The 23,132-nt window shown below is 35.3% G+C and overlaps 1 pseudogene; it reads left to right on the top strand.

Annotated features, from left to right (window-relative positions):
• The first annotated feature begins 2,315 nt into the window (after positions 1 to 2,315).
• LOC129499536 (nascent polypeptide-associated complex subunit alpha-like) lies at positions 2,316 to 2,950 on the top strand (annotated as a pseudogene).
• The last annotated feature ends 20,182 nt before the right edge of the window (positions 2,951 to 23,132 follow it).

Below are 23,132 nucleotides of genomic sequence, written 5' to 3'. Positions count from 1 at the left end.
AATAACAAAGATGAAATTTGAGCAGGAACATGTAGAAAAATAAGCATGGGTTCTACATGTAGACATTATTCCTTACATCTGTTATAGGAAATATACTATTTAGGACTAATGTATTAAATAATTGATTCAGTCAACAAATAATCATTGATAATGAGAACATGTATATGGTAAATAGGAGAGGATGATCTAGGTGGGGAGGTGGGGATAAGAAAGAAGTGCATATTAATACCACCTAGGAAAACCTTTTAAAAGACATCCATGCCTGGGCCTCCACTTTAAGATATCCAGTTTCAACTGACTTCCCATTAATTGAGTGGTTCTCAAAGGTCAGTGTGCTTCAAAATCATCTGGCTAGCTTGTGAAAACAGGAATTCATAGGGTCCACCTCTGGGGATTTTCAGTGGTCTGACTTGAAGCCTGAGAATTAATAAGTATCGCTGGTCCATGAACCACATTTTAAGAAACATTATATCCAATCATGCCACAAAAAGTAGCAGAGGATCATAACACCTTGGAAATCTATTAAAAAAACACAGGCTTCCCCGACTAGTCTTGTTACCTGTAGGAGAGTCTGCCTTGTGTGAATGGAGGTTTCAGTTCTTGGATTCCCCACAAGTAAAGAAAACCAGAGGGAGGGTAACAAACACAAAGCAGTTGATTAAGGAGAATACCCTCTCAAGAAGGAGGAGTATGTAGGCCCGGAGGTGGCAACTGCACCAGGATTTTCTATATTTGCATAGGTTATGGGTCATAGCTAGGGAAGCCTCTGACTGAGGATGTTTCCAATCATCTGAAGGATTCCTTCTACCAGCTGGGAGGGAGAGTTTTTGGCTCTACAAAGTACTTGCTGAAACTGTCACGGCCATCGTGGTGGGGGAAGGCAGGGCATGTCAAAATCATAATGTAAATTTATTATAATGAGGCTACAGGTTACTCTAGGGGGCAGAGGTTGAAGAGGAGAGCACATGTTCTGCACCTGTAGTGCTTGGTCTGTCAGCCCCTGGTCTTGAAAGCCATATGGCCAGGATGTTAAAAGCCACAAAATCAGGATGTTGTGCCCTCCAGCTTCTGATACATCACTTATTTATCACCACCCTGCCTCGGCTGGTGTCTAACTAACTGCCTACTCTATCATCCTCATGAAGATTTTGATCAAAATGTTGATATGGAATCAGGGAATTTTAACAGTTGCCCTCAGTGACTCTTCTCACCAGTCTAGGTTGGTGATCCCTACCAATAAGAGACCTCTGGCAGAAAATGGAGACGGGCAGTGGGGACGGTGTCTCAGATTTTTATATAGTGCTGCTTCATGGGTTGACGCCATGTGGCAAGTTGCCATTTGTTATCAGTGTGTTTCCATAGGGCAAGTGTCAGAACAGATCTTGTTCTACCATAATCTGCTTTCTCTGGCCTCTCCTTCCATGGCTTTCTAACCACACTGGCTTCGCATCATGCCTAGGTCTTCCTATCTTGACCCAGCCTGCCTAATTCAGCTGATTTCTCTAGCACCTGCCCTATTTTTCTTTTTTTTCTTCCACCACATTTCTCTAATAGATGTTTTATATCACTACAACCACTAGTTTCTCACCCTAGACTTTCCTGAGATGAAAGGAATCTAGCTTTCACCGACACTACTTTATGAAATAAACTTTAGAACAGCTTTTCTTATATTTGAGATATTTACTTTTTGAAACAGAATTCTTTTTTAACCTATTGACAGTGTTAAATTATTTGTTACTTAAATATGCATAAATATAAATTTAACTTAAACTCTGTATAAATGTTATCAATTATAATGATGTAACCATGAAAGTTCATGTAAACTGGAAAACCAATAAATTATAAATTAATAGTACAAATATAATAGATTAGGGATCCCTGGGTGCTTAGCAATTGAGTGTCTGCCTTTAGCTCAGGGCATGATCCAGAGTCCCAGGATCGAGTCCCACATCAGGCTCCTTGTATAGAGCCTGCTTCTCCCTCTGCCTGTGTCTCTGCCTCTCATTCTCTCTCTCTGTGTTTCTCATGAATAAATAAATAAAATCTTAAAAAAAACAAATATAATAGGTTAAATAATATATTTCAGAAAATACTTAGTTGCATTTACTGATCAATATAACGTAGCATAATATATACTTCTATATGTAATCTGCTTCTCTATTTTTGTATCAATAACATTTAGGCCTAGTTAAATAACCCAGTTTTATAAAATATGTGAATAATAATGATAATCAGACCTTATATTTAAGCCTAAACTCTTTGAGGAGCAATCTTAAAATGTCAGTTTTAGCTCTCTTTCTGCCACCATTTTGGTTCCGCGTTCCCTGCACAAAATGCCTGGTGAAGCCACAGAAACTGTCCCTGCTACAGAGCAGGAGTTGCCACAGCCCCAGGCTGAAACAGGGTCTGGAACAGAATCTGACAGTGAAGAATCAGTACCAGGGCTTGAGGAACAGGATTCCACACAAGCAATCACACAAGCCCAGCTGGCAGCAGCAGCTGAAATCGATGAAGAACCAGTCAGTAAAGCAAAAAAGAGCCAGAGTGAAAGGAAGGCATAGAAGGCTATGTCCAAACTGGGTCTTTGACAGGTTACAGGGGTTACAAGAGTCACTATCCAGAAATCTAAGAATATCCTGTTTGTCATCACAAAACCAGATATCTACAAGAGCCCAGCTTCAGATACCTACAGTTTTGGGGGAAGCCAAGATTGAGGACTTATCTCAGCAAGCACAACTAGCAGCTACTGAGAAATTCAAAGTTCAAGGTGAAGCCGTCTCAAACATTCAAGAAAACACACAGACTCCAAGGGGTTGATGAAATGGGTGTAGAGGTTACGGACATAGACTTGGTCATGTCACAAGCAAATGTGTCAAGAGCAAAGGCAGTCCGAGCCCTAAAGAACAAAAGTAATGATATTCTAAGTGCTATTATGGAATTAACAATGTAACCATGTGAAAACGAGGACTCTTTCTTTCCTTCTTTCTTTTTTTTTTTTTTTTTTTTTGGTGTTTCAAAAGAATAACTGCAGCTTGGTTTGAAATTTGTAGTGTTTCTATCAATAATAAAGTTATGGCTTCTTGTTGGGAAAAAATGTCAATTTTAATTAGATGTCCCAAGAACTCTCTAAATTCATCTTCTTTGTTTAAAGATAAATTTAGTTCCACTATATTGTTGTAGTCTATGTTAAATGCCTATGTAATCCAATTAGTGCCACAAGAAGAAACAGAAATTTTCTTCATTAAGGTATATAGATTTAGTATTACTGTTAATGATTGATGTGGACACAGATGGAATCCACACAATACAGCTCATAAAGGGAATATGAGATGTCCTATTACAGCCCTGCTTCCTTTGAGCTCAGGTCCCTATATAGTAAGTTTCAAGTTCATGTCATACCATAACTCTCCCCGACACTTCTCCATTAGGACTGTGAAACCATCATCAGTACAGCATATACTAATGGAGAGGCATTTGTCCTTCATTTCCTAAAAACATCTACATTTAGAGGCAAATACAAGCACTGGCCATGTAGCAAGTGCATATTCAATAATGGGATTTACGTTTATAATATTTTTTAGATTTTCAACTAAAATGAAATCACAGAATTTAAATTTCTTTCATAGTCAACTCAGAGACCTCAAGGCTATATCTATGAATTCCAGGACTGCCCAGAAAAACAAGAGTTTGAAAAAACTCAAAGAGTTTGAAAAACTACTTTGGAACAGTGGTTCTCATTTCGGTGGAGGAGTTACTTGACTTCTTCAGGCACTGGATCTGCATAACTTGAAATATCTAAAGGTACCCATGTCCTACTATGATATTCTGATTCAAGATACTGCTTTTGATATTTTTCAGCCCTGACAATGCATTGCTGCTGATGGGAGTGGGTATATATTTTATGTTACAAAGAGAAAGGGAAGTTTAAGAATCAATATGTTCAAAAACCAACAAAGATATCTTTTAATATCAAAGCCAGATGACTTTCCTCAGTTATAATCCTTATATCTCAGAGCCAGGTGATGCCTGCTATCTCTTTCTTTAACTCTATCGTATGATTCTTAAACATTTATTTTATTGCCTATACTTCTATTTACATGACTGTGCCTAATCTTTCTTTTTCATGGATTCCTCTTCCCTCTTCTTTGTTCTTTTTTTAAAAGATTTATTTGTTTATATTAGAGAGGGAAAGAAAAAGAGAGAATCTCCAAGCTAACTCCCTGCTGAGAACAGAGCCCAGTGTGGGGGTCGATCCTAGGACCCTGAGATCATAACCTGAGCTAAAATCAAGAATTGGCCACTTAACAGACTGAGCCACCGGGCACCCCTCTTTTTTGTTCTTCAGTATATGTATCCTGAAAAGTCATTTTCTCTGTCTACACTTTCATTCTTAGCAATCATTCCCACTTCCATAAAATACTCAGAAGACTGCTTTTAATCTTCATATTATTAGGCATAAAAATAAAAAGTTTTGAGGATTAAGTAAATGAATGTGTCAAATATAGATTTAAATTAATCTCACTTATCATCAATTACAAAAATAAGTCAATACTTTCAAGAAGTAGCCAAACATTGGAAAAACAAATTCAAATTATAACCAGAAATTTCAGCACAATATAAAGTTTTATTAAGGGCAAGCAAGTGGCATAAAAAAATGTCCTTTATAGAATACAGTACCTGATTAGTTCAATTTAGAACTTAAAGTACTTTAAATTCATATATTTTTTTTTAAGGTTAACCAACTGCTAGTCAGAGAAAAGTCTCAAGAAAAGGACTTCTGGTTTCAAATATTTTCTTAATGAATAGGATTTGATATCTGGCCCATAGTTTAAAACAAAAACATAATGTTATTTGAATTTAAGTGAAGGCAAGAATAGATAAACAAGAAGGTCTTTTCCAGAAGACTATCCAGCCTGATTGGGGAACTTTATATTGAACATAGATGGAAGGAAGGGGGAAAAATGATTTAAAAAAGTAACTTGAGATGTCAGTTTCACTGTAGGAATTTAGGAACATATATTAGGTATATTTATATTGAGGAACTGAAGAAGTATTCTGTGACTCATAAAACACTTGAAAATGATCCAATACCTCTATATTCATTTAATATTTGCATTCTAGTTTTGGCTGTTACACAAACTGACTCTTTGGATTTTAGTTTCCTTGTTAATAAAATGAAGTGTTTGGGTTAGATCAGATTATTAATTATGCTGCAGTGATAATGTAGTTCCTAAATGGTGGCCTAACATAACAAATGTTAGATCCTACACATGTCCACACTGGCCTGCAAGGAATCTGCTCCATTTAGTCGCTCAATAATTCAAATGATGGAGACCTTGGGATATTGAGACATCACCATCTCAGGACCAGGTTTCATGGGGTACTCTGGTAGGGAAAGATATTGATGAAGGGGATGTATAGCATTTACCGATCTCAGCCAAAAAGTGACATACATTATTCCCACGAAAGCCAGTTGATCAGAACTGCTCTCATGGTCCAAACTAAGCACCAACGTGTCTGAGAAATACGAAGAAGTACATGAAAATTTTGTGATCATTTCTGCCAATATCTCAAATTCCTCAATAAAAGCCCTAAAATCTATGGTTCTCTAATTATAAAGTCTGATATTATATGGACTATCTTCTACGTATCAGGCAATTTACATATATTAAAATACACTACCTACAATATGAAAATATAATACCTACAACAGTAAAAACCTATAATCCACTAAGGTAGGCAATATTATCCCAATATTAGAGATGAAAAACAGATATAGAAAAAAAAAATTCCTACTCAGTATTAGAGTTGAGTTCTAAATTCAGAACTATTTAATTCAAATAAACAGACTGTTTCCCCATGTCTCACTATCCTCCCTGAGTATGGAGTAATGAAAATGGCTTCTGAAATCTTGTGCTATGGCAGAAATAAGAAAACAAATCTGAAATTTGTTCTAATTATGATAAAATGCCTAAAGGAAATTGTATGTTTATTTGTAATAAGACTACAGGTTATCTAAAATGCCACATTTCTTTCTGTTTTTTAAGATGTATGTATTTATTTAAGAAAGAAAGTGCATGAGAGCAGGAGAATCAGAAGGAGAGGGGGAGAGAATCTCAAGCAGACTTCCCACTGAGAATGGAGCCCAGCAGGGGACTTAATCTCAAGACACTGAGATTGGGACCTGAGCTGAAACCAAGAGTTGATGGTACAACCTCCTGCACCACCTAGGTGCCCCTAATATGGCACATTTCTTTAGTTTTTCTTGAAATTGTATAAAATCATACCATAGCAAGGATTATACAATTCTTATTACATACTCTTAGAGCTCATTACAGATCTTTGACGAATAAAAAGCAAATACCACAAAATATTGGATCAATTGGACAAAGGTTGAATCCTCCATGATATAGATTGGATGTTAGTGGGTTAGACTAGATGATCATGAAAAGATTTATAGCTCTAGCATTCCTAGATCATATTATATACATTGTTGCTCCAATATCTGCAACTCCTTTGTTCTTGCCAATTGACTATATACATATCATCACATTAGCTCTCCTGATGTTTTGTTTATATGGCACCAACTCTGCAGTTATTTGGAAACCCCAGGTGATTGAATGAAGTTTTCCCTTTGTATTTGAAGGTTTGACATCAATTAATGCAACAAGAAAGTCATTAATTTAATTAATAATCACTGAAAATTCTCCCTTGCTCTGCCACTTCTAAATTTATCCTCAATTACAGGGATGCTTTCATGTATTCATTTAGTTATATTCATTGAGTACCTACTGTATTCTCAGCACCGTGCTGGGCTGGGATTATAAAGATGAATATGACAAAGACCTTGCTCTTAAAGAACTCAAGGTATTATGAGTAAAAATATCCTAACATTTGATTCAGTTTATTTTTTCCCCTTAAGTGGGCTCTAGCACACTCTCTTTCTAGCAATTTACTCTACCTATTTCCTAATGAAACTAAGCTTTTCATTATTTTATTAAGGCATTTATGCTTGTATTGTCTAAATGGCACCTGTTTTCAAAATACTTAGGAATATTAATTAGCTTGTTTTTCAGCACAAAAGATAAAATCATGTTTTAAAATGTAATTACCTTTTATCAGTTGTAGTAATAACATTTATTTTACATATTTGTCTCATAATAGTATACAAACAAATGCTAGAAACAAAATATGTGTGATTTTTTTAAGGTAATAAAACGTTTTTCAGATCTCAGTATTTTGGAGAAATGAGTCACTCACATCAAACACTTGAAAGTATATACTACTGTTCATCTGACAGAAACACCTGAAAAAGAACAAACTTCCTAGAGCAGAATTAATATAAAATAAAAACTTTAGAGACTTTCTTTTTCTCCCTTTAAATTTTTACTAATTAATGATTCTTAGTTTGCTTTTGGGAGTTGGAAATGCTTTCAGTGTTTTCCAATATAGAAAAATGTACTGAGTTAATCCATAAATGCCCTCTTGTGACAGTCTCCAAAAATGCAACTGCCTTTCCCCCTACTTGTTTTGCTTTGTTTCTCCTAAAATGTCCAAACTGTAACAGATTCAATAAAAAAAAATCAGTTTTATATTTTATCTAATGAAATTAACATCTCGTTTTTAATAAGCCATGTGGTGTTTTGAAATTTAGGCAGAAAACCTTGTGACAATACTATTTCCCTGTGTAGGGTAATTATCGAAAAACCTAGGAAAGATTCTAGTTCTATCTTTACCTTATTCCACTTTGACGTGTGTGGCAAGGGAATTCTAGATGTTGTGAAGAGATCCTTTTTCAAGAACTTCCAGGTTCGCACACATTTCTCAATGTGATAGCTAAAAGATAATAAATACATTGACTTAGTTTGAACCATTCTTTCACAAATTATTGGTGATTGGGGCACCTGGGTGGCTCAGTCAGTTAAGTATCCAACTCTCAGTTTCAGCTCAGGTCATGCTCTCAGGGACCAGGGATCAGAGCCCTGCATCAGGCTTTGCACTCAGTGGGGAGTCTGATTGAGGATTCTCTCCCTCTTCTTCTGCTCCTCCCCCTGCACTCTCTCTTTCTTTTTCTCCTTTAAAATAAAATAAAATAGGGACGCCTGGGTGACTCAGTGGTTAAATGTCTGCCTTTGGCTCAGTGCGTAATCCTGGAGTCCGGGGATTGAGTCCCTCGTCAGGCTCCCTACACAGAGCCTGCTTCTCCCTCTGCCTGTGTCCCTGCCTCCCTTTTCTGTGTCTCTTGTGAATAAATAAATATATAAGATCTTTTTTAAAAATAAAATAAAATAAGTACATCTTAAATAAATAAATTATTGATTACTTTAACCAATATCTCATTTATATTCATTGGTCTTGTTGGAATTGCTAGAAGTGAATGTTACTATTCACATTTTAAAATGAAACAATTCATTACTAAAGCAGTTAAATGACATGCCCAGGATAAAAGTAAGTGTAGGACTAAATGACCTGTGGGCCAACATGTGGCTTTGACATATTACCTATAAAGCCTTTGGCTTTATACATACCTGTATTCAAAAGTCAGATGTTGACAAAAGCTTTTCAAAAAGCAAGTCACATGTATTTCTTAAAATTTTTTTCTAAAAAAAAAATTATTTCTAAAACTTTGTTTTAGGCTAAAAATACCTAACTTTAGTTCAAAGCACAAAAAGAATATTGAAGTGTTTCCTTTCCAAGATTTAACCTAGAACTTTCAATAAAGATACAAATTATGAAATTTCTTAAGATGATATACACTGAATTTTAAAATGAGCCAGACTGTTTGAAAAAATTACTTGATTTTTTAAAAATATATCAGTTTCTCCCTCTGAAAAAATGGAAATACTAATAATGTATCTCATAGGATTTTAGTGAGATTTACATGAGATCATGTATCCATATATTTCCTTGCCTTTAATAAAGGCTTAAAAATTATAGCCATTATTATCAGACAAAAGGCTTAAATTTGTGTTGTGAATTCAAAAACTTTATTTTGTCACTAAGTTGGCCACATATTAATAACTGCTAATTTCTTATCCTTCACACTTAAAAATAGTGTAATTACACAGTTGACTCTCAACACAGTTTGAACTGTGAGGATCCACTTATATGCAAATTTTTGACAAATAGAGTACTATAAATGTATTTTATTTTCCTTATGATTTTGTTAATAAAATTTTCTTTTCTCTTGCTTACTTTATTGTAAGAATATAGTCTATAATACAAATAACATACAAAATATGTGTTAATCAACTGTTCATTTTATTGCTAAGGCCTCTGGTTAACAGTAGACTATTAATAATCAAAAGTTACACATAGATTTCCTCCTGCTCGGGGGACTGGCCTCCCCAACCCCCATGTTGTTTAAGGGTAAACTGTATATGGCACACTTAATGTGCATAGCAGATGATAATGATTAAAATAAATAATATGAGTCTTATTTATGTTTTCATTGTTAACTTAGATAATGTGTTTAAATTAAATTCTCTTGATGATAAAACCTGATAAGTAGCAGGAACGACAGTTTCTTCCTAAAGTCAATATGATCTTGAACTTACAAAGTCTTACCATCACCAACTGGGGGTGAGAGGCAAGTACAGAATATAGGTCAGTGATCTATGATGGGATTCAGAGACATTGTGGACAAAGGAATAGCAGAGGAGAAAGGAGAGAACAAGAATGCTTGTCTTTCTTAGCTCCAGGAGGGAAACCTTTGGAGCATACAACGCTGAATTTTGCACTATTTTGGAAATAGACAACATATTTGCAGAGCTACCAATGCAATGCAATTTTCTGTTCGGGAATCCCTTGCAAATAATCATGTCCTTTAATTAAATGATCATGTATGAATTTCAAACCAAAATGTAGGATGATGTGAGAAAATACAGTTACAGTACTTGAAAAGGTGTCCCATCCCAAGAGTAGCTTTGACATCCTCATTTTCTTTGATTCCCATTCTCAGTGTATTGGCATTCTTGTAGATTCTACTTCCTAAATATATCTTGAATCTTCCCACTCCTCTCCACCTTTCCCATACCTCTTTAGTTGAAGGTATCATCATCTTTCATCTGTTACTATAATAGCCTTCAAATAATGATTTCTGAATCCATTCTATTTCCATATTACCACTCTGCCTCCCCTCACCTTAAACATACACTCTAAATTCTGTTTACAAATCACACAATCAAGGTGATCTTTTGAAAGCACAAATATGATGAAATAACACATTAGTTTGGAACTTTCGACCACTTTCTGTGAATTACAGAAAAAGTGCCCAATCCTAATGTTACTTAAAGCCTCTGCCTGACCTTCCTTATCTACTCCTCCAATCTTGTGTCTAACTACTCCTCGCAGCAAATTCTTGAATTTACTGGCCTTTGTCTAGTCCCACAAACACATGAAATGGTTTCCTATTTTAGGGTTCTTCTGCAACATTTTTTTTCTATCACTCTGCCTAATTCCTTTCTACTCAGGACAAACATCAGAGCTCAAACACCTCAGCTCAAACATCACTTCCACAGAGAAGATTTGCTACCCATAGGACAAATACAGCACACGTGTTATAAAACAGCACACTCTTAGGGCACCTGGCTGGCTCAGTGAGTGGGGCAAGCAATTCTTAATCTCAATGCTGTGAGTTTCAGCCCCATGTTGGGTGCAGAGTCTCCTTAAAAAGTAAATAAATAAAAATTAACCAACACATGTGGGATGCCTGGGTGGCTCAGCAGTTTAGCACCTGCCTTTGGCTCAGGGCGTCCCAGGATCAGTCCCACATCAGGCTCCCTGCAGGGAGTTTGCTTCTCCCTCTGCCTATGTCTCTGCTTCTCTCTGTCTCTCTCTCTCTCTGTCTCTCTCTCTCTCTCTGGATCTCTCATGAATAAATAAATAAAATCTTTGAAAAAAAATTAACCAACACATGCAAAAATAATAATAATAAATAAATACACTTCTGTCCTGATTCATTTCCTCCAAACAACTTATGACAGTTTATACTTCAATGTTTATTTAATGGTGTATTCGTAAGTACTGACTATCAGCCTCATTAGACTATAAACTCCAAAAGGCTATGTCTAGTAGCTCACTATGATAGTTCTAGGGCCTATAAATGGCACATGGCACTTAGTTGGTGCTCAATTATCTGTTGAGTAAATTTAATTGCTTATTTTACTCTCTACTAGAGAAATCATTCTGTGTTTAAACTTTCTTCAAGACAGATAGGTGTCTCATGCAGTATTTCCAGTCTTTTCTTCCTAACTCCAAACTGACCAGGTATACTTGCCAAACAACTAAACTGTGTCAAACCATTGGTGCCACCTGTTGGCTCTTCTGTGCCTCACGCCCTCTTTCTCTCTATCTCCCTCCTTTGAAGGGAACTCAGCCCTGATGCATTCTCCTTGCCCCCTCATCCTTCTCTCAAATTTTAAACACATAACCAAACTTAGTCCAACTTTAGTCAATCTCTTTCTCACAAATACACACGTCTTCTAAATTTCCAGTCTTTTTCTCTTTCAACCTTTGTTCATTCATTCAAGAAAATTTCAGTGTGTCCTTCCCCACCCCCTCTTCTTTTCCTCCATCCTTCCTCCTCTCTCTTTTCTCCCATTCTCTCCTTTCTTGCTTCTCATCCTCTCTCAGCTTCCTCCTCTTCTTTCTTCTTCGTTACAATATTATATATGCAGAAAAGTATAGTAGATTTCAAAGTTTCAGAAATCTACTTTCCAAATTTTAGCTTGTAATTATTTGTGAACTGGAACTTTCCAAATACCTGTGGCTTACTATAGCAAGATGGTATATATTTGTCCCACTAGCACCTTGACAAAGCCCCAAATTCTAGAATCTTTATGGTAATATTGTTTTCTGCGTCTGCTTTAGGGATAAACTTAGAATAATCTCGATGAATTACTCTGTTATTAAGTAATAATCAACTTTAAATGTGGTATTAATTCAGTAAAATAATTTATTGTGGGCTTAATAACCAGAAAATAAACATTTAAAAGGTGAGAAGAAATGTTTACAATTTTCATATAGATTTATTTGCTATTATTTACTTCCTCACTCCAACCATATTGTACTTAATATTGCAAGTTTCTGATTACACTTTTGTAAAATTAGCTATATCTAGAAATAATCTAAACAGGCAGAAAACTTTGAATTCTGAGTAGAATTTAAAATATAATCTTGACTAAATAATTTAATCTTTATGGGATTACATATAAAATTCAATAAGCTTGATGCTCAATTGAATAGAAACTTCCCTATGTAGTTAGGTATTTTATAAGTACATTGAGGGACACTGAGAATAAAAATATATATAAAAGATTTCTTATGTGTCAAAGTAAACTTTTGAAAATTATTTTGTATGAGTATTGACTACTTGCCTATTCTAGAATGAGTCACGGCATTTTGTATTTCTTCAAATCTCAAATACACAGTCAATTTGATATTATTTAAAATTTTACATAGGCTGGGGGTACCTGCCTGGCCCAGTTGGTGGGGCATGTGACTCTTGATCTCAGGGGAGTTCATGCCCCATGCTGAGCGTGGAGTCTACTTAAAAAAACAATTGCATAAAAAAAAAAAAAAAAACCAATTGCATAGACTGACAATTCACTAAAGCAATTATAGCTAAAATTGCTTATACGTTTAGTATGTGAAAACCAAGAAAGGAAATAATATTTTTTCCAAGCTTACCTTATAAAGTTAGTTATTTCTATAAATTTAATAAATATTTTAACACAAGCTACAATATCATCTTTATAAATAAGGACAAACTCACCTATCATAGGGTTTCAATTCAAGTCATCAAACATTTAGTGAACAATGAGTTACTACTATAAAAAATACACAAGCGAAGAAGACAAATTCCTACTCAGTATGAGTAAACTGAACAGAGAAACTGGAGATCTATTTTCAAACAAACAGAAAATGAAGAAAAAAAAGTTGGTGATTTTATACATATCAATTTTGCACAAATCAGAGAGCCCACCTTACAAAAGCTTATTTTGAACTCTTTATGAGGCCACGGGCTGAGCATTCCTTGTATGCCACATCTGAAATAATTCTTTATTGCTTTGAGTGGTACCATTATATTCTTTTTAAAGTTTTTTTAGCATAAATGCTAAAGTGGATTTTATTTTTTTAAAAAAAGTTACACCATCCTTTATTGTCAAACAAATAAGAAATTATTATCATGGTAAAAGTTTTGCAAGTAGTATTTCCATATTAAATATGGAAAGGTCCGATTATGATGTATCTTAGTATATACTTTTGGTTTATGAAATATCCAATTTTATCAAAATAGAGTGTAGTTTATAGGGATATGGATTTTTAGGAAAGGGTTTTTTAGGGGCGCCTGGGTGGCTCAGTTGGTTGGGAGTCTGCCTTTGGCTTAGATCATGGTCCCAGGCTCCTCAGATCAAGTTCCACATCAGGCTCCCTGCTCTGCAGGGAGAAGCATTCTCCCTCTCCTCCCCACTCATCTCTGTCGCTATCTCTGTCTCTCTCTCAAGTAAATAAATAAAATATTTTTTAAAAAAGGTGTTTTTATACACGCCCAAATTTTATTTTCCACAGAAAAATTCAAATTTGATGTGTACTTTTCTTTAGTACACTTCTTTTCCCCACAAGAGTCTTTTTAAGGGATAAGTTTCTTTCTCTGTATTTAAGAGGAAAAAGCAAAACAAACAAAAGGAAAACTCTGTTGTACTGGCTAGCACATAAATTCCTACAAATAAAAAGTCCAGTCTTCAGATATCATTAACAGCTTCATATCATTAACGGCTTCATATTATACTGCTAGGAAGCTGAGCTGCTTACCAATTTGACCAAAAGTTAAAAAGGAGACAAAACTGAAGAAAATGCATGGCGTATGTTTGAATAATCTTAGCATAAACTTAGGAGAATTTCTATCTCCAACGTGTTCTCTTTAAGTCAACTTGAGATATATGAGAAACTACTACCCAGTGCTCCAATATTTCTAAATAAAGCTTTTTTATATACTAATTATGTCATAAAAGTATGAGTCAAATGTGCTGTAATATGTTCTCCTATACCATATAAGTTAAGCTTAGAAAATAATGTCCCAGAACTAGATATTTTAGTGTACCCTAATCATTGGAATAGTTAGAAATAAGTTAACGGCCAACAATTGTTTGTGAATTTCTTAATGGAGAAATAAAAACTAATATCGCATAATCTTTTAAAATAATATAGCATGTATTTTATATCTTCCTCACTTACTTAGGAAGTATTATATATATAGTAGATAATAAATAAGAAAAACTTAAAAAAGAGATCTGAATTTTTCCAGAAAAGAACACAGCCCAAATCACGTCATTATCCTTACACTGACACATTTCTCTCTATCCCCCTAATGCATTAGACCAATTTTTTTCTGTATTCAACTATTTAAGGTTTATTATTTGGATCACATTACATATTTTGTGTTAAATGAATTATGACAATAAAAAATTACATCTCAACTTAAAATATCTTTTGATAATTACTAAAATCTGCATTCTTATTGTACAACTATTTTAGCATAATTTTATGGTAAAGGATTTGAGAGCTTATTTAATTCTGTCCCTCCTTTTCCACCAGTCAGCAAATTTACATTGAATTCAACTGGACTGAAACATTACTTCATAAAAGAGGAACTCCAAATGCTAAGCCTGATTAACTATTGCTAAATTTTAAATCCTTACCTTTAGCACTCTTATAATCAAAATGTTCCACCATTAGGATTGTGAATATCATAAACTCAGTGAGTATGAGACTAGAAAGTTGGTATGAATGCAAGTATACCTATAAATTTTATGTTCATTCAGTTACTCAACAAGTATTTATGAACTATTTGTTATTTGATGTGTGACATTTAAAAATATTTTAATGTTTTTTTAATATATTTACTCTATATCCCTTTATAGTTTTTAAATAAAGCTCAAAAATATCTACCTCTACTTGATATATTATATTGATTATATTTCATGTACATTCTTAAACAGTGATTATAATATTATTTATAAAGAATATTTTATAACATTGTCAATAAACAGTTGTGAAGCAACATAATAATTTAATATTATCAGAGTTGAACTCCTTAGGCTCAAATATGTTTACAAATGCATACATAAAGCTGACCTCGAACGTAAGTTGGCCTTCATGACTGTCATTCTTGATTCCTCATATTCCTGAATGGAAATGAAACACAAATAGTTGATGATATCAGTGAGGAAAGGATAATTAACCTGATTACAGGACATTAGAAATCATTTTTCTCTGGGAATTTTTATTTCATCCTTTTTTCATTGTTGTGTAGGTACAACAATTGTTTTCTTGCTCTTGATGTTAAATGCAGATTTTGGAAATCATCATGAGAAAATGGTAAGAAGTTTCACTAGGGTAATATTAGATATAAAATATGTGGTTTTATTTATCAAGAAAAAAATGTAAAAATATATTAAATAGCATAAAAGTAAATGTGTGAATATATATTCCCATATAAATTTATATATGTATGTTTTCCAGTTTACAATCCTATTTTCTATCCTCACATTGATTAATGCATTAATTAATGGGGAGGATGAATAACAATAAACTGTTAAAACCAAAAAGATTTAAAATTTGAGGTGTTATATACTACGAGATAATTTTTTTATTTAACCAAAGTCATAGTAATATATATGATATTATTATAGTAAGTCTAATCAGTGAAATTTATTATAAAGCTACCCATAATTTAGTGTACTTAAAGCATAAATATGATGCCATTTAACTGCTGACAAACCAGTTTTATTGATAGAAATAGCTCCAGTTGAAAGAAGGATCTTGAAAAGTTTACAGCTTATTTTTTCAAGCACCACAAACTAATAAGTAAAAACATATGAATTAGATAAAATACTTCATTAACTTACTTTTATTGGGTGAGTCAATGTGATATGATTACATTTCAGAGACATTTAATTTCCTATCATATAAAATCACATTGATGTTTGGTTATATTTTCTCTTCTGGTGATGTAGCCATTCAAAGTATTTTACCCATATCAAAGCAGAGATATTATGAAGTTAAAACTAAAGTCATTTTCATCAAAGCTAATCATAAATTTTATTTTCTTAAGTGTTTCCCAAGGTAATCGTATTGCAGTTCTATAAAGAAGGCTCTCAAAAGTACTCTTGGGTCTTGGGTTCTAATTAGAAGGAATCTCATCAAACTTGGGAGCACTGCAGTGAATATAGTCAGGAGAGCAAAAACAAAAACACCCACATTTGATTCATGAAGCTCCGGATGAACCCATTGAACACCAGCACTTTAGGAAGATATTTCTTAATGTTGAAAGTATAATTGGCAATTCATTACTTAGATGGCCAGCTCTGCAGTGCTTCGCACTCATTTGTATAACTTATGTCAATGTATAAATGCTTCCTTTGAAATGACATAAACCTTGAATCACTACATTAACTGGTAAATGATAGTTGCTCGCTATCTTGTACACAGGTCCCTTTTTATTGGTTAAAGAAGGTAGGTGAACATCACAGATGCAAAATGTTTGTTGTTAAGAATGTGTGTTTACAGGTGTGGAATACCCTAAGGAAGGGTAGAACTGATAGCCTGCTGCAGGTGCAGACTTTAATAGACAGGAACTTGTCTTTCCCCTAATCACTCCTCTCCTTTATCATGCTTTTGGATTATTTCAATTCACATTAAGTATCACTTGTGCATAAAGCATATACAGTGTTCTATATTTATTTAGATATACATGTGACTAGATTTTCTGTGAATAAAACCCCAAATGCATTCACATGAGAAAATGGAGTGGTTTAATTTAAATATTTTAGGAGTGCTAGAATACTAATAAACATCTGGAAGAACAGATAAAACTAGATAAATGTTTAGTCTTGTTATGAGTAACACACTAGCATACGATTAGGTTTATAATGGTTGTAATTTAACAAAACTGTTGTATGAAATATTTTGTTTAGCATTCATTAAAAACTGTTAATGCACTTGTGTCTTCCATGGACTAAATTTTTTGCAGCAGACGCACGTTATTAGTATAATACAAATATGCTAAAAAGCAAACAGTTTGGTGTTAAAATGTTTTAAGTAGGATTGTGAAGAGGAATTTTACACCAATCTTTATTTTTTTTCATTTTTACAGGGAAAATTTTACCACAAATTCCATATTTTAATGATATTATACCAACTCTATTTTTTAAACTCATTTTGTCACTGTTTTGTAACAGAAACACTGTAAATATTATAGATGTGGTAAACTATTATACTTGTTTTCTTATAAATGAAATGATCTGTGCCAACACTGACAAAATGAATTAATGTGTTACTAAGGCAACAGCCACATTACATGCTTTCTCTTTCACAGTAGGCAGCAGAGCATATGGTTTTCTCTTAATGGAACGCTAGCTTCTCATTAACATACCAGTAGCAGTGTCAGAACTTACAAACCAGCATAACAGGGAGATGGAAAAACTTATAAATTAGACCCTTTCAGTACTATTGAGAAGGAAATGACTGATGTTCTAAGGTACAATATTTAGCTAATACTGTGCCCTTTTCTGCACCTTCTTTCCACAAAAAAAAACTTTTTTCTTATAATAAATATAAATATAAATATTGAAGCGCAAGTAATTTTTACCCTGCTTCTAAAAGTGATTGGCACCCTGATTTTGATAACTCTTCTTAAAAAGATTTCGTTGCCTTTTTGCTCACAGTATGTTTTAAACAGCTGTATTTTCACCATCCTGTTTCAATACAGTAAAGCAGCTGAAATGTAAAGCTAATTGTCATGTCTTCCTAAAAGAGGAAATCCATCAGGTAAATTAAAAAAAAATAAAATAAAATAAAAAACCCGAGAATGAGAAGGAAACGTCTTCTGGAGGCGAAAGACGACCATTCCAGTCACAGAAGTGGAGCCGCCAAGAGGTTATGCTAGGTAGTGAAGGAAGAGAAGAATTAATTTTTAGTTCCCATTTTGCTGTGTTATTTAAACCACGTTTAGCTGTCTCATACTAATTATGGTGATTTAAATTTTTCATCCACTTTTTTTTCTTTATTTCAAGATCCTTCTCACTGAGAACTCAGCTGTATTTGTAGATGGAATATATCAATGTCAAGTCTTGAGACACATTTTAAAAGTTAAACCTATACATAGGGCACAGAAATTATACTTACATATGGATAATCATGACACGACCTCATATGCCAGGAATTTCATAAAATGAAGTTGGTTTTGTCATTTATATTTTTTAATTTCATAATATTTACCTATGATTAGATGGTTGAGTGCTATTAAAAAGTGAAATATAAAGTCTTGGAAAAATAGCCTGAATATTCTGGGTCACTGTAGAGTAATTGTCAGGAAGAAAGCAGATGTATTAATCCTCTGATAACCAAACCTCTGGGGAGATAGCAAAGTGGATTGATGATTCTTTCCAAAGACTTTTAATGTCTATACTAGTTCAATTCACTGAATGGAAAATTTTATCCTAAGAGTCTAGCCTTTTCCTGCAATATTGTAGTAGATGTATTCCTTAAATCTGCAGATCATGATGAATGACAAGAATATCTTTTAAAATAGTAAGTCAGGAATATATAGATAATACCAATATTTTTTGACTCTTAACCGTAAAGATACAAACAACCTTTCTAACCCTTATTATTCTGAATAAGTAATCCATTGACATATGTAGCTTTTTGAAATTACTTTTTTCTCTTTGGTAAAATTCAAAATTTTTACTGAAATTTGATAATTATCCAAAGTTAGAATATTTGTGACTTAGCTCAGTTTCTACAAATGCCTGAAGAATGGCCTATGGGCCAGGAATCGATAGTATAGTTTCCATAATAAGAAGGTATCCAAGTAACATTGTCTCCAGACATAATCAGCCTGGTCTTACAGAGTGAATCCCAGTGTTTAACGTTTCCGAACTCATTTATTTTCCTTTTGCAAAGAGAAAGATACAATTTTATTCACAGAAAGACTTTTCTTTTTCTCATCCACCACAGGACATGACAATAAGTTTATTTCACAATAATTCTCTTTCTCCCCCAGCCTCAAAATTTGCTGTTACCCCCAACATGATTGCAAATGCTTTGGAAACTAAGTTAATAACTATTGTTGATTCAGGCCCAATGTTATTAATGCAAACTATTAATTTAAGGGTGTTTCCATACTTTCTGAGGACTGAGTAGCCAGATACCTATGGCCCATGCTGCAGATTTAATCTTCGTGTCAATCAGACCCAGATTTTTCCATTTGGTAAGCAAACTTATCATTTTCCGCTTTACCAGAATCCAAGAGGGCCACAGGGAATAACTGGCTGCTTGGCATATCCCTTTCCTACGTATAGATAATTTCTCTATAACCCTAACAAAGGTGTGTGAAAAGTCACTACTTCTCCGTGTGTTTTTCAACACCATTGAATCAGGAACATCTCCGCATACAGGTGTTAAAAGAAGCTTCCACCTCATGTCTGGCATTAAAACTTAAACTGATGGTTGTTATTCAGCTGAAGACAGTATCAGTGTAAAGTGTCACCGATCTGGTCACTATCTCTGGGAGGCTGCCAGAGCTTCTACATTGGCTTCATGGTATCGTCTGTGAAGGAAGCCAATTAAGATCACAAGATAGTGGCTGGTAATAATAAACTTCTAATGATGTTCCTGACTGAAAAGAGGTAATTAAAATGTGTATATGGATGACCCCAGCTTCTGCTAGCTCACTGTAGCTGTTACACTGACAATGTCCATGTTTTGTTTAGGGGGAAAAAAGAGTTAGTGTTGTCTAACAACAATAAAATAAGCGATTTAATCATATAGAAAGGATTGCTTGGAAATGCACACCAATTTCAGTTCTGTTGCATCCCTGATAGAACTCAGTTGACCGCTCTCCCTTGCCTGGATATTTTGTCATTCTGGTTCCTGCCTCCGTAACACCTCCCTACTCCCCCTCTCCATCCTTCCTGTCTGCAAGTTACACTCTCACCCCCCCACACACACACACCCCCCCATTTGAGTTTTTGGTGGTTGTCGCACTATGACTAGGTCTTACCTTCTTCAGGTGCTTCTTGAAATCAAAGACCATGTTTTGAAAAGAAAGACGATTAATTAGATAGCAAAGGAAGCCAGTCCTCTTATCACTCGATCTGGTCACGGACATAAGTGCTTCACACTTTTTCCATTCCCTCACCCTGCAGCGCCAAGCTTTCCTGTACACCTGCTCAGCTCAGCTCATCAATTTTCTGTGAGCCAGTTAAGTTCCTTTAAGCCTGTCCTCTGAGAGGTGGTGATAGGTCTCAGAGAAAAAGGAGAGAAAGAGAAACAGAATGCTGCTCCAGGCCTTTATCTTGATCACACTGTTTGTTTTCGAATTGATGTCTGTAATGAAACAAAGAGGATTTAATCGTGTTAAACAAAAGCCTGTTGGTACCCAGAGGAAACTCATTTAACTCCTTCTCCAAGTCTTAGAGTTTCAGGTTTCTTGTCTTCCTCTTTGCCGATCCACTAGGCTGAGTTTCTTACCTGGGGCTTAAAATTGTGAGGTGTGAAACTCTTCTTTTGTTTTGACAGGTGCTCTTTGCTAAACATCAGCCTAGCCTTGATGGTGATAACACAGAAGGGGGAAAAAACTTCAGAGTCGCTAATGACTGCAGTTACCCAACTTCTGCCTTAAATGAGTTCTATTAGCTTCCCTTCTTGGAGTTCTTTAGGATAAAGTGGGAAAACAAATTGGCCTGATGGGAAGTGAGTTGTGAAAAGAGAGTCACTAAGGAGAAGACCCAGGAACCATCCCGTTTTAGAATTCCAAGAGGAGAATGAAGGTGATGAAGTCAGGCCTGGATTGCCCTTTCCTGAAGGAGTTAGCTGGCAGATTTGACCTTAGCGTGTTATCTGGTGGAAGAAACAGGCTCACAGGAGACATCATTAATTTGACATTTGGCTGAAGAGTCTCTAGACTGATTCTCAACATTAGAATGCTAGGATGGTGGACAAGAAGGTAGGAGACTTTGAGCTGATAGCACTCGGATACCCAGACAAAGGTCTCTCTGGGTGGAGAGAGAAGTCTTGAGGCCCTCTTCCCTGTCTTGAAATAATCCCACTGTGCTCCTTTGCTGACCACTCCTTCACTGTGATTCCAAGATGGATCCCAAGATCCCTTTAGGCATTTATTCAAAGCACTAGTTTCCTAGACTCAATTCTACCTGCTACTGCATTTCTCTGTGTATCTCACTGTCTCCTGAATCATGCTTTTCTTGACATACTCTTGAGGAGTGAGAACTTTCCCCTTCTGCAGACACTGATAGATTCGCTGTGCTGACCAGGCAAGCTGGGGTAAGGACACGTTGAGCCACATTTCCAGACAGGAGGAAAAAATGTGGTAAGGTTGAGCTTTGTTATCAACCCAGAAAGTTCCACTGTTCCAAAATTAGGTAAAAAAACAAAAAACTTTCTCTTTTTGCTGTATAAAACCTGCTTTTCTCCATCTTTATTTAAACAGTGGTGAAGTACTTACAAAAGGTTCATAGAAAATTATTAAAGAAGTGATATGGATTGGTGGTTAAAAGTGGACCCAGACCACCCAAGCTAAATTGGGGTATAGCTGTTAATGCTTCAGATTTCTCAGCTTTAAAATGTATATACTGCAGGGGCACCTGGTGGCTCAGTCAGTTGACCATCCGACTTTTGGTTTGGGCTCAGGTCATAATCTCAGGGTTGAGAGATCCAGCCCTGCATCTGGCTCCTCCCTGCTCAGCAAGGAGTGTGCTTAGGATTCTCTCCCTCTGCCTCTGCCCTTTGCCCTGTTGGTACTCTCTCTCAAAATAAATAAGATTTAAAAAAAAATAAAAGGCATATACTGTACAATAGCAAAAAGATCATATGATTAGTATAAGTATTTAATTAATTGATATAAATGCTTAGAAGAATCTAAGTGATCGTTTGTGCTCAATAAATGTAAACCACTATTACTTTCAAGGCAGTAATGATGATCTTCTCAAGGCAGGTTGTGAATTCACTGAGCTCCATCTCCTTCACTGTGTGGTTCATCTTCCAAGCACTGACCTCACTTGGTGCCAAGGCTTTGGCAGATGTCCGCTGCTTTTTTGATTTAAAAAGGGCTTTGCCGCCCAGACCATTCTGCTTTGCAGCAAGCAAATCACCCTGATTTCTTCCCCAACATCCTATCCCTAAAATAACTAGTCAGGTTGTTTAGCTTTTCCTTCTTTTCACTTAAGGTCTTAAAGAGAATGGAATTATACACTTAATTTCAGTCCTTTTCTGGAGCAAGACCTAGGAGTAAGCAAACAAAGAAACTATATTGGGGTGAGTGGCGGGGGAGGCCTGGGTGTCTCAGTTGGTGAAGCGTCTGCCTTGGGCTCAGGTCATGATCCTGGAGTCCAGGGATGGAGACCCACATTGGGTTCCGTGCTCAGTGGGGAACCTGCTTCTCCCTCTGACTCTCACCCTGCCCTTGTACTCTCACTCTCTCAGTCTTTCTGTCTCAAATAAATAAATAAAATGCTAAAAAAAAGTAGATCAGGGCTGAATGTAGTCACCGCTCCCTCCTGTTACTGCTACCTAAAGTTTCCCTCTTAGGCAGAGAGCTGGTCTTGGATTCTGGGGAGTACTTATACCCAAGTTTGATTGTTTGACTGTATACAGTTCCTTGCAGAGTTAATCATAAACTGATATATTTGTAGAATTGTTAGGTGACCGAGGTAGGTGGGAGAGTTTAGGGAAAAGGCCAATAACTTGGTTACCCTTTTCAGGGACCAGAAAATAATAGCCCAGCTGTTGATTCCTTAAGTCAAATACCTGGAATTAAGCAAAACGATGAAGAAAGAAAAACTAGTATCCCTGACATCTTCCAACACAGGAATATTCTCACCCTTTACAGATGCATTTATCATGATCTTGACAAAATATCCTGTATTTTCTTTAAAAATAATAGTTAACATATAAACAGAGGGGCAGCAGGAGGAGGGGTGGCGCAGGCATTCAAACACCGATTACCTAATTGGAATAACTCAAGCTGAATAGGTCTGAAATTGAAATGGGCATTGTGGCAAGCATCTTGGGTGCAGACTTCATGTTTAGTTCTTCTCAATTAAACTATA

This window comes from Nyctereutes procyonoides, unplaced genomic scaffold (genome assembly GCF_905146905.1).
Source record: "Nyctereutes procyonoides isolate TBG_1078 unplaced genomic scaffold, NYPRO_anot_genome, whole genome shotgun sequence".
Lineage (NCBI taxonomy): Eukaryota > Metazoa > Chordata > Mammalia > Carnivora > Canidae > Nyctereutes > Nyctereutes procyonoides.
Note: the sequence above shows the minus strand (reverse complement) of the source record. Positions and strands in the feature narration are given on the sequence as shown.